Source organism: Colias croceus, chromosome 5 (assembly GCF_905220415.1).
Source record: "Colias croceus chromosome 5, ilColCroc2.1".
In the NCBI taxonomy this organism is placed as follows: Eukaryota; Metazoa; Arthropoda; class Insecta; order Lepidoptera; family Pieridae; genus Colias; species Colias croceus.
This window is the reverse complement of record NC_059541.1, coordinates 9,115,145-9,129,515: the sequence shown is the minus strand read 5'-3', so window position 1 is coordinate 9,129,515 and position 14,371 is coordinate 9,115,145. Positions and strand designations below refer to the sequence as shown.

General features: G+C 35.0%; 1 protein-coding gene and 1 long non-coding RNA gene across 3 annotated transcripts in view; both read right to left on the bottom strand.

Moving 5' to 3' along the window:
• LOC123691868 (venom dipeptidyl peptidase 4) overlaps positions 1–3,399 on the bottom strand; it is a 37,219-nt gene extending 33,820 nt beyond the window's left edge. Inside the window, exon 1 of one of the 2 annotated variants that reach the window (XM_045636453.1) lies at positions 3,380–3,399. The gene's annotated coding sequence lies outside the window, so the exon portion shown is untranslated. Of the gene's footprint in view, positions 1–1,659; positions 1,886–3,379 lie in introns of those variants that run through there. The other variant, XM_045636451.1, reaches the window with a different exon arrangement.
• Positions 3,400–13,193: 9,794 nt separating this feature from the next.
• On the bottom strand, positions 13,194–14,024 carry LOC123691733. The gene is made up of 2 exons (XR_006751445.1): positions 13,966–14,024; positions 13,194–13,438 (listed from the first exon to the last, which is right to left on the bottom strand). It is a non-coding gene; the product is annotated as an uncharacterized LOC123691733 (long non-coding RNA).
• Between the last annotated feature and the right edge of the window lie 347 nt (positions 14,025–14,371).

Below are 14,371 nucleotides of genomic sequence, written 5' to 3'. Positions count from 1 at the left end.
GTGTACCATGTCGACGAAGTAGATTGCAAACTTTTCGAATGTCTTGGCTTGGCCTTTTAGTATGCAGTTTGCAAGTTGCCTTTGTGTGCCAGTTAAAGCAATGGGTACTATCGTCATAATAGACTAACATACAATGTTAAACTAGTTAGTTCCATTCATTGATTTAACTTTCTATAATGTGTAGTAGTTGTCTATGGTAAACTATAACGTAACGTTTCGTAATATTTAGAATTTAGATATATATTTTTTAATGTTGTTTGTTACAAAAAATTATGATAGTAATATTTACTTGAACCTATAAAATATTATATATAACTTGGAAAGACTACTAATCAATCCATCTATGATATATATGGAAACTCTTGTGAATTGTATGACTAATAAATTATAATAATTGATAAAGAAATAAATTCTTTGAGAAAATTTTTCAAGAAGAGAAAATTGCGTGGGTTAAAACTAGTGCCACTATCTATCTAAACTAGGTACAATGCGGTATGTTGTCGGCCTCTATAGTCTATCTGTTAGTAAATAAACAACGAATAAAAATACTTCCTCCCATTCAAACCATTCTTCAATGTGAGATAAACTACTCCATGACATAAAGAATGAGGAAATCAGTTTTCTGTTAATAGTTACAAGTTACAAGTAACAGTCTAATCGTGACATAATATTAGATAACGATCTATATGGCTCTAACAACAACTTAAGCAGATGATATTTTTTTTTTTTTACTTTTTTGTCAGTTGTCTGAGAAAGCCGTTTAAAATATGGAAACCGTTGGTATAAAGAGATTTTTTATGTATATATATTATTTAATTAAATTCTAGAAGTATAGTCTAATAGTACATTCAATGATACCAAAATTCCCCATTTATGTAGTTGATAAATTAAGTAAATTAACATTATAGCTATTGAATTTTAAATGTGCAGTAATTTAGAATAAATATTGTTACTTCCTTCATCGTATCATGTTTGGAAGTATACCTATTACCTACCTACACTTACCGAGATAACTAAAATAAAAACAAGTTCGATTTCCTTTGGAAATTACGTAATTGTCTATCTAGATAATTGAACCGCGGGGAACAGCAGCTGTTTAATACGGATATTTGGAAAACCGGAAGTCAGGTTTTCTCAAAATATATAACGTCAGCGTGGGAGAGAACCGCAGTGAAGATAATTATTTGATCACATAAATAATAAGGGCAATTACCTTATTATTAATGTTAAGGGCAAATGTATTAGTTTACGATATTTATGTAAGTAGAGGGACAGTACCGTAATAATTATTCATCATTTAGGGAAAAATGGTAAGCAAGAAAATTATGCAGATATATTGATATATAATAATTAGTAGATCAAAAAGCTTCAAAATAATCCATTACAGCATAGTCCTGCTATTAGTTTTAATTTACCAAAGTAGAGAAGAAGTTCATTAAAGTTTATAAATATTTAAAAAATGAGTTCATATAAAAAAAAATAAGTCTATGAGCTACAACGTTTTAACTAAAATACCTATATACTTGATCTGCCAAAATTGAATGTACCTAGTTACCTATTTGGGTAATAATTCTCGTGCAATTAAACTTCATTAACACCACGACATTGTGATAAGAAGATAATATTATAATCATACAAGAAACACCTCACATTACTCACCGTTACATACAATTTATTTACATTTGTTTACAAACAATTTTTTTATTATCACAAAAACTTGAAAAAATAACTAAAATATTTCACATATTCCCGCCATATCACAGCACACAACTTCGTTAGTTAATTATACTTTCTAACTAACACAACCAACACGACTTTGTTTCATATTTGTAAACAATTTTCGCGGTTGCAAGTACACCACTAGTACAAGCGTCTGACACTTAAAAACGTCAAAGAAAGACTGCGCGCCAAGTCGGTAACTCAATGGGAACTTTAATTGCTGTGTTCTTATGATAATATAACAGGTAGGTACTAAAATATATAAATGCTTATTCATCATTAAATTATTGATTAAGAAATTTGGCCAAATAGGTATTCTGTATAGAAATGAAGTGAAAAGTGTTACATCAGAGATAGGTATCTACTATCAACAATGTACTGAAATATCATCAGTAGCTCTCTGAAAGATGTTCTTCAAAGGATCACCTTATCGTCGATCGCCGATCGTTTTTTTTATATTTTTAACGTGTCAAAATCTATACAAATAATAAATCTGTAGAAGGGTCAATTCTGTACATTGAAAATATTGAAAAAATAAATAGCAGGGGGTGTTACTGGATCGATACCAAACCCAAATATGCGATTAAAAAAATTTTTGTCTGTCTGTCTGTATGTGAAGGCATCACGTGAAAACTAACGGTTCGATTTCGATGAAACTTGGTACAATTATACCTTATTATCCTGGGCATAAAATAGGATACTTTTTATCCCGGAAAAATACGTAGAAAAAAAATAAAAATTGATTTTTCCGCGCGGACGGAGTCGCGGGCAGAAGCTAGTATGTAATAAATAAATTTATTTTTATTTACCACACTAGTAGTTAGCTTCGTGATATAATCGTAAAAATAATGCAAAAGAGATATTTGTGTAGTTGTTACACACCTTCGACATTATTGTTCAAATTGATTTGGAATGTTGAACTTTAATTGTACTTGGCCCATTTCGCTTTTCGCAATCTCTTCAGATGTAGATGACGTAGTACGTTTATTGGTAGCACGTGGTGATCGTTGTTCACACGGTTGCCTTGTCATAAAGATTAGATCTTTGCTTACCGTTACAGACGTATTATGATATAGGCCTTAGCTGGTTCTTATGAGTTAATACGTAAGAGACGTCCGTCGTCTCATCCATTTTGAAACCGTTGTAACTTGTAAGCTGCGAGTATAAATCCTTTGAAACATTTACGCAAATATTCTTATGTAAGAAGAGCCGGTGCTTCACGTTTGATAATTCGTCTAGCTATTATATTTTTGTGTTTTTGAGAAAATTATCATAAATCAGTTTCGCAGTTGTGATTGTCAATATAGATAACCTACCTAGGAAAATAAAATCTACTTATAAGCTTTTCACCCAAATGATTTTCACTTGTGTTAATTTGCTACGTCTTAGCTTAAAGAAATTCCAATCTGGAATATTTTAATGGGTAACCGATAAAATAAAAAACTATTAACTATTTCAATGGATTATTTCATTTTAATACTCACGTGCCGATTCATGGAGATAAATTAAATATTTTAAAGACTAGGTAATAATTAAGAGCCTGAGAAACGGAAGTAAAAAATATGTTTCAAATCATCTCCTTCGTAGAATTTACCAAACAATACTAAAGTGGGATTGAAACAATAAATTCCGCGTTAAAAAGTATATAAAAAATACTTACATTTCTTAGAGTGCTTTCTTTCTTTTTTCTGCATGCTGGCGATCAGCTGTAACAAAATAACAGACTTAGACTGACATGTTATTTATACGAAGTGTACTTTTTTAACAATTTTTATAAAAATGTTGACTGCATTTAAATGGAAAGTCATCAAGTCTTTAAATGTCTAAATCCTCACAGGTACAATGAACAAACCCGTAACATGCAAATGAGGAGGTAATAAATAAACGATCTCGTTCAGTTTGCGTATCAAGAGAGAAACTAGGCTCTCAGAATAAACGGAAAACCAATGATATAGGACATCTGGATGATAACAATATTGGAATTGGCAAAAAAATTGTTTGTGGGTATATTATCTGGTAGATGATAAGAGTCCTCTTCTTTCCAAATAATATAAATATATCAATGTGAAGATTTTTATGTACCTATCTATGAGAAGACGGATTTGACAGTCAGTATTTCCGTCAATATTTTCTGTTAGCATATTATTATGTTTTTCTTAGATCGTGTGCATATGTTACTGTAGCAAATTTCATTATTCTGCAATTTGTCTGTTTTTGAGGGCGGGCAAAGTTATCTGCACTTTTTGCCAACACTGCCCACGTCGATGTTTGACGTAAATATGACTTCTAGCCAGATTATATAAAACTTGACTTAAGTGGCTGGGCAAAGTTACCCAGGTATTTTTTCACTTTTTCATACAAATCGCATTTCGCTTTTCTAAAAAGCCTAGCCTACATCTCAGTAAAATGAGCATGAGTTTCGATTTCTTTTACTGCAAAGATTCTGTAGTAGGATTATGTTGTAGGCAATAAAAAGATAAAAAAAGCATAACAGAATATAGTTCAGTGACTATTTAATAAAAATTAACATATTTTTCCACTTAAGTTGTGCTTAAAATTCAGCGATTTAACTTTATTTACCATGGTTCCTTCCGGGATATCAAATAAAGCTTATTTTTCCGAAATTTACCGAATAGAAGTACTATTATTAAGTATCAAAAATGTGGTTATATGAAAATATGTGCCAACCCTAAGCTTTTTTTGATGGTGGGCAATGTTGTCAAATAAAGATCGCTACATTATTGGGTAATTTTGCTCACCTTTGTAACTTTTGTTTAAAACAACCTTCAGTGGTAATAATGGCATTAAAATACTCTTCGAACTTTATTTTATAACATACTAGGTTTACGCCCGCGGCTTCGCCCGCGCAGTCAAATGAAAACCCGCATAGTTCCCGTTCCCGTGGGATTTCCGGGATTACGTTATTTTTCCGGGATAAGCAGTAACCTATGTCCTTTCTCGGGTAGGTATCAAAATATCTCCATACCAAATTTCATGAAAATTGGTTCAGTAGTTTAGGCGTGATTGAGTAACAGACAGACAGACAGAGTTACTTTCGCATTTAGGTATAATATTGGTATGGATTATGACTAAAAATAACCTGCGTTTTAGCCGTCATGCACAAACTATCACTTGAATTTTCACCATTTTTGCCCGCGAAATCGCACATGATATTCGACGAGTTATACCTAATAGTACAAGTTGCTAATTAAAGTTAGCGACACACACAATAGGCAGTGTTGTCAGACATGGTTATCTAACACAGATTTTACACCATATACTATTAATGTTGCCAAAGTATGAATGTATTTTTGCAATTTAAAAAATTTTCTTATGAAATGATCTTCGGGCAAAGATAGGTACCCTTGTGGGCAATGTTGGCATATTTCACGGTACCTATTTACCTCTATATATTTTATACTAGCGGTCCGCCCCGGCTTCGCCCGTGGTATATATTTACGTTTTCTCTCCTTATGGGTCATCCTCGTACTTCAAAAAATACCTATAAGTAAGTAAAAAAAAAGAATTTTCGGAATCGATCCACCCGTTCACGCGTGATGCCGTGACCAAGGAAAACGCGTAGAGCATTTATGGTTTCCCCTCGTATGTGTAATGACATTTTCCCGATTATCCCTATCTGTGTAACCGGGAGCCGGTTGGTCAACAGACAGCGAAATTTTGAGATAGACTTTTACTGTAACTCGATTTTCTCCGTATCTAGTACGAAATAAGTTAATTCAAGTTATAAATCTTATTGTAAATTGAATAATCTTTATTCACTTTCAACCATTTCTATATAAATACTCAATCAAAGCTAACATAGAACTTTCAACAGAGGGTAGTGTGATATTTAGATAAGTTTCGGTTATAATTTGAATTAAAACAACATTTGGAAGTAACTAAAACATTTTATCTACAACTTATCACATTAGGTTTAAAATACAATACAAAATTCAAGTGCCACCATACAAATTTTTTACACAACACCCGATCTTAATATCGTCACAAAAAAACCGCCACTTAACGAGTCATCATAAGTGGGTATCGTATTTCAACCTAATTTTAAATGACGCATGCCGATTTGGACACGATGTTTTGTTTATTAGAAACTTAAGCTTATAAACTATGTATTACGAAAGTATCGCAGCACTATATTATATATATCTTGAGTAGGAGTTAAACAAAAATGGGTCAAAAATTTGGGTCAAAAATTACGTACATTTAAAAACATAGTTTTTGGAAAAAATATTGCAACTAAGGGAACTTTTAGACATTTTCTAAGATTTAGATAGATTCCAGCATCAAAACAAATCAACAGAACAGTACAGTTCTAGGAAATATTTCAAGATATAAGTTGTTAAAAGTAGCAAAAAATTTTTCATTTTGGTACCTGGATGCTATAAAAAAATGGATACGGCTTTTCGTAAAACATAATATTTTCAAGGTATGGCTCTTATGAGATGTGTTTGTTTTTTACTATCGTACATTCAAAACATCTATTCTGGTCATATTTCGGTAATGTAGCAGTCAGCAATCAATTAAAATTTTAATGAATACAAAAATATTCCTGTGGCATATCCATTCTTATTCTTCATCCCAAAAATACGCAAGCTGTTGACTCACCGGCTCCCGGCGTGATACTACGTAGTATCGTATTTCACTACATATTTTCATGTTATTGAAACAAATATAATGCTATTCTATGAAATATACCAAAACTAAGTAGTTTTACGTTTTAGATCTAACATCAACTTGCCTTTTTATCCATTTCTGGCTGAAATATAACGACAATAAAATCGCCATCACGCGTTCGACCTTGCACATGCTGATAGTTACAGACCGATTTTTAGTGAAAATTAACAGAACTATTATATAATTAGTATTTATAATCAATATTTAATAACCCATCCATCGTTGCTTTTAATATTCAGCGAATCACTTTAAGATTAGAACAAGTTTTCACCAAAACAAAAATACGTAGTCACCACATGCGATGACGTAATTTTGAATGACGCGTGTTTAAATTTTGTTCTCTAGCGCTGCTCGTGTTTTGGCGTCACTAGCCGGCCTGTTTCTTCTTTAAGCATTTGTAATGTGTTAGAAAGGAAAGGTAGATATACAATGAGGTTGTTTATAGTAAAAACAAAACACTCGAACCCTCACCGGCTCCCGGTGTTTCAACGGACAGGGGTAAAAAGTGTCATGCCGGGAGCCGGTGGTTTCACATACGAGGGGATAATAGATAATATAACGGTTTTACATTACAATAAAACCGATATTATGTGCCGAAAAGGAAAACATACAGCATTGTTATGAAGAAGCAATGTATACTCAACCATAGATACGGAATGATTTCCATAGACTACATACAAACTCTAGTTCCAATTTATTCCGCTAGAGGTCGTCGCTGTCACCAGCAAGGTGATGGGGGAACCAAATTCATTTTTCGAATCATAGTCTTCACCAGGAAGGACTTCCTGCAATGCTGTATGTTTTCCTTTTCGGCACATAATATCGGTTTTATTGTAATGTAAAACCGTTATATTAATGTGCCTCTGGAAAACATACAGCATTGTTATGAAGACGTGTTTGTTATCTGCTGGTGAAATAAAAAGACACAACGCTATGATGAATATAAAATATACAAAATAAAAGTCATATATAATATTCAAACAATTTATTATAGCATTTTTCATATTTCCTTACTTGTAATCATTAAATCATTTCACATAATTAATATGCACAATATTTTATGTTTAGACCAAATTAAAATAATATACTATTTTAAGTAGCCTTTAACTTTTAATCAATATTCAATCAATATAAAAATATTAACGTTAAAAATATATATTCTATGATAATGTAAAAGTATTAAAAATCAAATTTCGATTATTTTCCTTAGATAGCTCAATTTCACGACAATAATGTTTAAAAAATGTATCGGAGGATTTCCAATTTCCTCGTGATAATATTTCTTCTATAGGCTGATTCTCCAGCCATCCTAATGATGCTACCGCCGATCTACAGCTGCCTGGAGAAGCATTTATTCCGCTGTCTCTGAGTACAGAGCGTACCCAATTCCCAATCACTGTACGGGAAGCAGCTTTAGTTTTGTTACCGAATGTTATGAATAGGTTTTTTAAATTATTAGCTTCACTACGTTTTGAATAACTCTTTTGTATTAAAAGCCGTACAAAAGTGACTGGACAGATGTTTTTATCCGGATGTTTCGTAAGTTTCCAAGCTGATTGACGAGAACTATGAGTATCTGTTTTTGAACCAAAAGCTGGTATTAGGTAGATGTTTTCACCATTATCAAAGAAACTATTATCCGATATATTTAACAAAGTAAGATCATGAACCCGTCGTCCTGAAGCTAGTAATAATATCGTAGCTGCTCTACGAGAAATATCAAATAGGGTATCCTTTAGCGGGTTAGACGAGAGCCACTCAAGAACAGTTCTCGGATCCCATATAATCAACGGTCTAACAGCCTTAGGGTTACAGGCGCCAATTGCTTTAAGGGTGTGTTTAATAATAAAATTTGAAAATGACTCTTTTTCTATATGAGGACCGCAGAATGTTAAAATAGCTGATTTATGGACCAGTATCGTGCTGTATGATAATTTTTCATTTACGTTAAGATGTATTAAAAAACGGGCGATATCCGCTGGCTTTGGACACTTTGGATTAACTGAACAATTGACACACCAGGATAGCCATCTTCTGAGGGCTGGCGTATACGTTGATAATGTGGAAACTCGCCAGCTTCTCTTTAACAGGTTCTTTTCCTGCTCTGACCAATCTTTTATTAGTTCGCCCCACCCCCAATCCTCCAAACTTTCAGGGTTAATGTCTGCACTTGTGGTGGGGGTAACAGTGTCGTTACATCTATCAGCACTTCTGGCAGGTTCATGATCTGGTACGGGTGTTCCAGGGCTCTGACCTTCAGGTCCTGGAGCCAAAACGCCTTCGGCCATTCTGGGACTACTACAAGATACGTTCCCGTTGCACTGTTTAGATGTGCTAGCACCCGTGGTATGAGGCTTGGCGGTGGGAATACCCATGCTAGCTGATACTTCCATGGCCTGCTGAAGGCGTCTATATAACTTGCTGATAGATCTCTGCAGTCTATCGACACGTATTCCTGTACTACTGCAGACTTTCTTGTAGCAAACAGGTCGATCTGGGGTTGTCCCCACTTCTGGAACACTTTCGCTGTTGCTCTTGGTAATAGATGCCACTCTGCTGGACGTTTTCCTCGTGATAGCCTGTCCGCTATTATATTGTACCGACCCGGTAGGTAATATGCGCTCACCGTTATCTTGTAGCGGTCCACTATCTGTAACAACCTGGAAGTTAGTGTTAACAAGGCTATCGATCTCGTCCCCCCTTCTTTTCGAATATAAGCAATCAGTGTCCTGTTGTCTGACTGAATTAGAACGTGTGCATTGCGCAACAGTTCTACATTCTTCTCTATAGCCGTTACTACGGCGTATAGCTCTTTTTTGTTGCAATGCCACCTTCTCTGACGGACTGACCAGACTCCTGACATAGTCTTCCCATTCAATTGGGCTCCCCAACCAAAGTCCGAAGCATCCGTCGCCAGGAAATGGGTGGCAGGTTTTTTGTGTATTGGCATGCTGTGCCGGGTAGCTCCGCGCCACCACGTCATCTCTTGTGCCACAATGGCTGGGACTGGCAGATTCTGTCGCGATCTCTTCTTGTTGAAGCGACGCAGAAAGATCTGCATTCTGCGACAATGTAATCGGCCCCGCGGGATAACGAAATTCGCAAAGTTCAGTTGACCCAAAAGGCATTGTAGTTCTCGAAGGTTTACCTGTTGTTTCTTCAGAACCTGAGCTATGGCGTTGTCCAGCTTGTCCCTCCTTTTCTCTGGTAGTGACATAACATTTTTTGCAGTCTGCCATCGTATGCCTAAATATTCCAAGTCTTGAGTGGGGGTCAAAACCGATTTTTGGTAGTTTATCTGCCATCCCAGATATTCCAAGTGCCGCACGGCTTCCGCAGCCTGACGACATAACTTGGACTGGTCCTGATTGACCAGAAGGTAGTCGTCTAGATACACTAGAACTCGACAACCTTTTGCACGCAGGGTCTCCGCGACCCAACATGTTACTGAAGAGAAAAGGTACGGCGCTGACGCTAGGCCAAAGGGTAGGCACGTCATTTCGTAAAGTTGGAGCTGGTAACTTATTCTCATAAAAGGCCGGTGAGACTTGGCGCAGGCCAGGTGAAAATAGGCTGACGAGATGTCTAGCTTTACCATCCAGTCCCCTGGCTGGAGAAACTCGGGAACCGTGGAGTGCGAAATCAGGCGAAAATGCTTTGCATTTATAAATTTGTTCAGTTCCCGCAGGTCGAATATCGGACGCATAGTGCCGTCGCTTTTCTTCCTCAGAAAAAGCTTTGAAATAAAACTGGGAGTTCTTTTGGTGACGATCTTCAGTACACCTTGATCCAGAAGCTCCTGTATTGATTGAGACATTGCAGGGGACGGGGTTGTTGAATATTGTTTCATAATTTCCTTTGTTGGCATTATTAATGGTGGTTTTTTTACCAGGGGTAATCGAAAGTGTGTTATTGCCGAAATTATAAACTTGTTCGCGCCCAATGCTTGCCAACGGCTCTTGAAAGCTTTTAAACAACCCCCCCTGAAGTGTGTCGGATAGTCACTTCCTATCTTCTTTGTTTCGAAAGGAATTATTTTTAGTTTGTTTAAAATTATTTGTCTTTTTAAAATTACTTTGCGAATTTTTAAATGTATCTCGAGTAACGTTTTTATTCGAACGGTATTGAGCCTTGGAAGTAGAAGGTATCGAATCCTTGTACTTCTTTTTAAGTGGTTCCGTTTTTTTATAAATTTGTGATTGTGAGGGCAGTAACCAAAAGTGAGGGCCGCCTAGCGATTGTATAAACGTTAAGAGTTTAGTCTTATTAAATAAATGTTCTTCGCTCGGAGGGATATTCCTAAGCGCGCTTTGAATATTTTTATCCATAATTCCGTCTAATAATCTTTTTCTCCTAATTTCGATACACTCGGCTCTTTTACCGCACACAATTTGTAATGTTTGTTCCGATAGCTTATATGACGGAGATGAAGTACCAAACGCGTCAGAAATTTTTTTAAAAAGATTATCTGGATTAAGTTCTGATTGACAATTGTGGGCCCAATTAATGAGCTCCTGTAAGCCCGATTGTAATAATTCCCTTTGTTGTAATAATGCATTTGTAACCGCGGCCATAATTTCTTCGGTTGATGCTAAGAAATCTTTACCTTTGTTTAAAGAACACATTTCGTCGTTAATTTTTAAACTACAAAACCCTGGCGCGGCTAGCATGTCCGTTAATGCTTTGGAATAGCGAATATGAGGCCACGTTGGCGAATTAAATTGTTGAAGCTCGATTAATTGACGTAATAATTTTTCATTCGCGGGTTTAAGAACTTTTCTCTCGTCAAAAACCGTTTTACAAACTCCTAAATCTATTGATTTGCTTGTACTCGTTGATGGATTCGACAAAAATTCGATATTTTCGGTTGCGGGTACTTCAACATTATTATTAGACTCTTTTATATTTTGAGCACTTTGTTGCTGCATTAAATAATTTGTAAGAAAACTGACCTGGGCATATAGTACGTCGATCCGAGGATCGGCGGTTACCTCAGTACTCGATTTTTGTTTCTTGGTCGTCGGCACGTCGACCTCCGGGTCCGAGTCGCTGTCACTCGAACTTGAAGTACATTTCTTCCGTTTGTTGTCGCTCCGGCTCGCTGACGAGGGCGAAGCAGCAGAACAATGACCTTCTGAGCCCCTAGGGGCCCCAGAAGGCTCCTCGAAGTCGTCGTTAGGTGGCGAATTCATTACGAACAGTAACGGTTGACTTTGAAAAATTATTAAATTATTCACACACTAGCACTTTAAACTTTTGAACACTTGTACACTAGTAATGCTTATTGAAACGACCGCCTATGGCGAGAGTACACAACGCTATGATTCGAAAAATGAATTTGGTTCCCCCATCACCTTGCTGGTGACAGCGACGACCTCTAGCGGAATAAATTGGAACTAGAGTTTGTATGTAGTCTATGGAAATCATTCCGTATCTATGGTTGAGTATACATTGCTTCTTCATAACAATGCTGTATGTTTTCCAGAGGCACATTAATATTATTATAAAGGCAAGCCGAACTGGGTTTAAAAATTAATTTTTCTTACCTTCCTTATTCCATATTATCATGACCGTTTCGTTACCGTTACCACCTTTTAATGTAAACAGGAAAAAAACTTAACATACATACTCTTGTTTTTAAAAAGTTATATTACAAAAACAAGTTTAACTTTAGCTAAATATTACGAATATTAACAAACAACGACCCATAACAAAAGCGCATTCGGAATTCGAATAATGGATATCATCATAAAAATATAATATTAAGTGCCAGTATCTTTTTTTTAAACAACTTTGTTTTTAATTATTGTTGATTATTCATTTTAATTATAATTATAAATCAATTATATTTCTACAAAATATTAGAGTATTTTATTTGTCTATTCTAGTGTATGGATCGTAAAATCCACGTGAAAGACAGATCCATAGAATATTCATAGCTCGTTAATGAACAGAACCGCAACGCTGCAGGACCTCATTTAGGTCTGTTTCAAGGTGATTTCAATTATTTCGAGTGTTTAAATATAAATAAGACCGGACTATCTTTGATAAAATATATGGGGTAAGAACATTGAGATAATATGAATATGGAGCAGACACCACGAACAAAATCTGTGCGCCAAGCGCGGCAGCGCGGGGCGCGCGAATGGCGGCTAGACAGTCATAGATTATGCGATGTCACTGACTCACCGCTATAGAGGCGACACTTTGTTTCATTCTGTCTATTTTATTGGGTGCCACTCATTACATGCATGTTGACTTGAAATTTTCTTTGTACTTACTTAATATTTATTTTAGGTATAAACTGACTTTACTTAATTTTAATTGTTATTTTTTATATTTAATTTTTCTGTGATTTTATGTATGTTTCTTTGATTATTATTATTTGTGATGTGTCAATTTTATATTTTATGATTGTGATTTATATTTCATATTATGTGTATTAGTGATTTTTGTGGGTCTTTGTTACTCTTAAATAAAGAATTTATTATATTATTATTATTTACTACGCGGGGCTAACAATATCTGGCATATAATATAGGATGATGTAAATAGTGACGTCATATGGTATAATTTAATTTTTTTCGCGTTTTAGGTTCAGTCAGGGCTATGGGAAGTTTCATTCCTTACAAAGTGAGCCTTTTTTATAAAAAAATAAAATAAAAGCCGTTTATTTTTTTTTCCTCAGAACATGTTCCCGGCTCAGAAATTGCTTGTATTGCCAATACTATTGTAGCACACCTTCGGCTAAAATAAATAAAATAATAATAATGTTAGTGATGGCTAAAATAATATTTTATTTGTTATACAAATCCGTAAAATTTTATTATTATTACTAACATCAATACAAGGAACAGCAGACTTCTTTAGAAAACGCCTTCCCGCTTTTGTGGTATATTTATCCTCATCGCGAAAATGCAATGAACAGACGCAAGTTCTATCGGATGGTAACCAGGTTTCTTCACTGCGGTTGTTTTGGACAAATTTTACCCATTTTTCCCTTTCTTCACGGCCCAGACATGGAAACCTTGAATAGAAAAAATATTAAATTTTACTTATCTCTGAACTAGAGGTCGGCCCCGGCTTCGCCCCATATTTCGCAATAAAAAGTAGCCTATGTTCTTTCTCAGGGTCTAAAGATTGTCTGTGCCAAATTTCATCAAAATCGGTCCAGTAGTTTATGAGCCTATTCATTACAATCAAACAAACAAAGTTTTCCTCTTTAAAATATTAGTGCAGATAAATAAATAATAATTCAATTATACCTACGCTCCAGTCAGTAGCTTATACAATATCAATTTAAAACTTGATTAAAATCAATTAACAAAAAAAAATTGGTGATTAAGTAATTGATTTTCATATATCATGATTTTATGCTTTTCTAAATATGTAAAATTATTATTTTATACTATAAAAATATACGCCAGCAAATATTACTAACAACACTTATTTCATGCCCAATGTCATATCTTAAATTTTTAATCTATGACAAAATGTCGCCCGCCAAAAATTTTGCTCTAACTAAGTTTTAAAAATTATTATCTAGTTACTTACTGATGAAAAGTTATTCCTTTGCACTTTTCCGTATTATTTGTATTATTTGTGCAATATCGTAACACACACGTAGGCATATTTGATGCGTTTCACTTTAAAACAAATAAAAAATGAGCGTGACGTTCGCGCCAATGAGCGGAGCAAGCGACTGAGTGCAGTTACGCCAGATGACGTATGTTGAGCGGAACATATGTGATGTAGGCGGTATCGTCTCCATATTCATATTATCTCAATGGGTAAGAAGGCAGGTTTGGGTTACGTTAAATAATGCCAAATATTTAATGATTGCGGCCGCTCCGTCTAAACGTAACCGTAGTTTCTAAATACGTATTATTGCTAATTTATAGTAACTTTTCACTATAAAAATTTTGCTCATGTGAGAAAAATACTTACAATATTACCACAA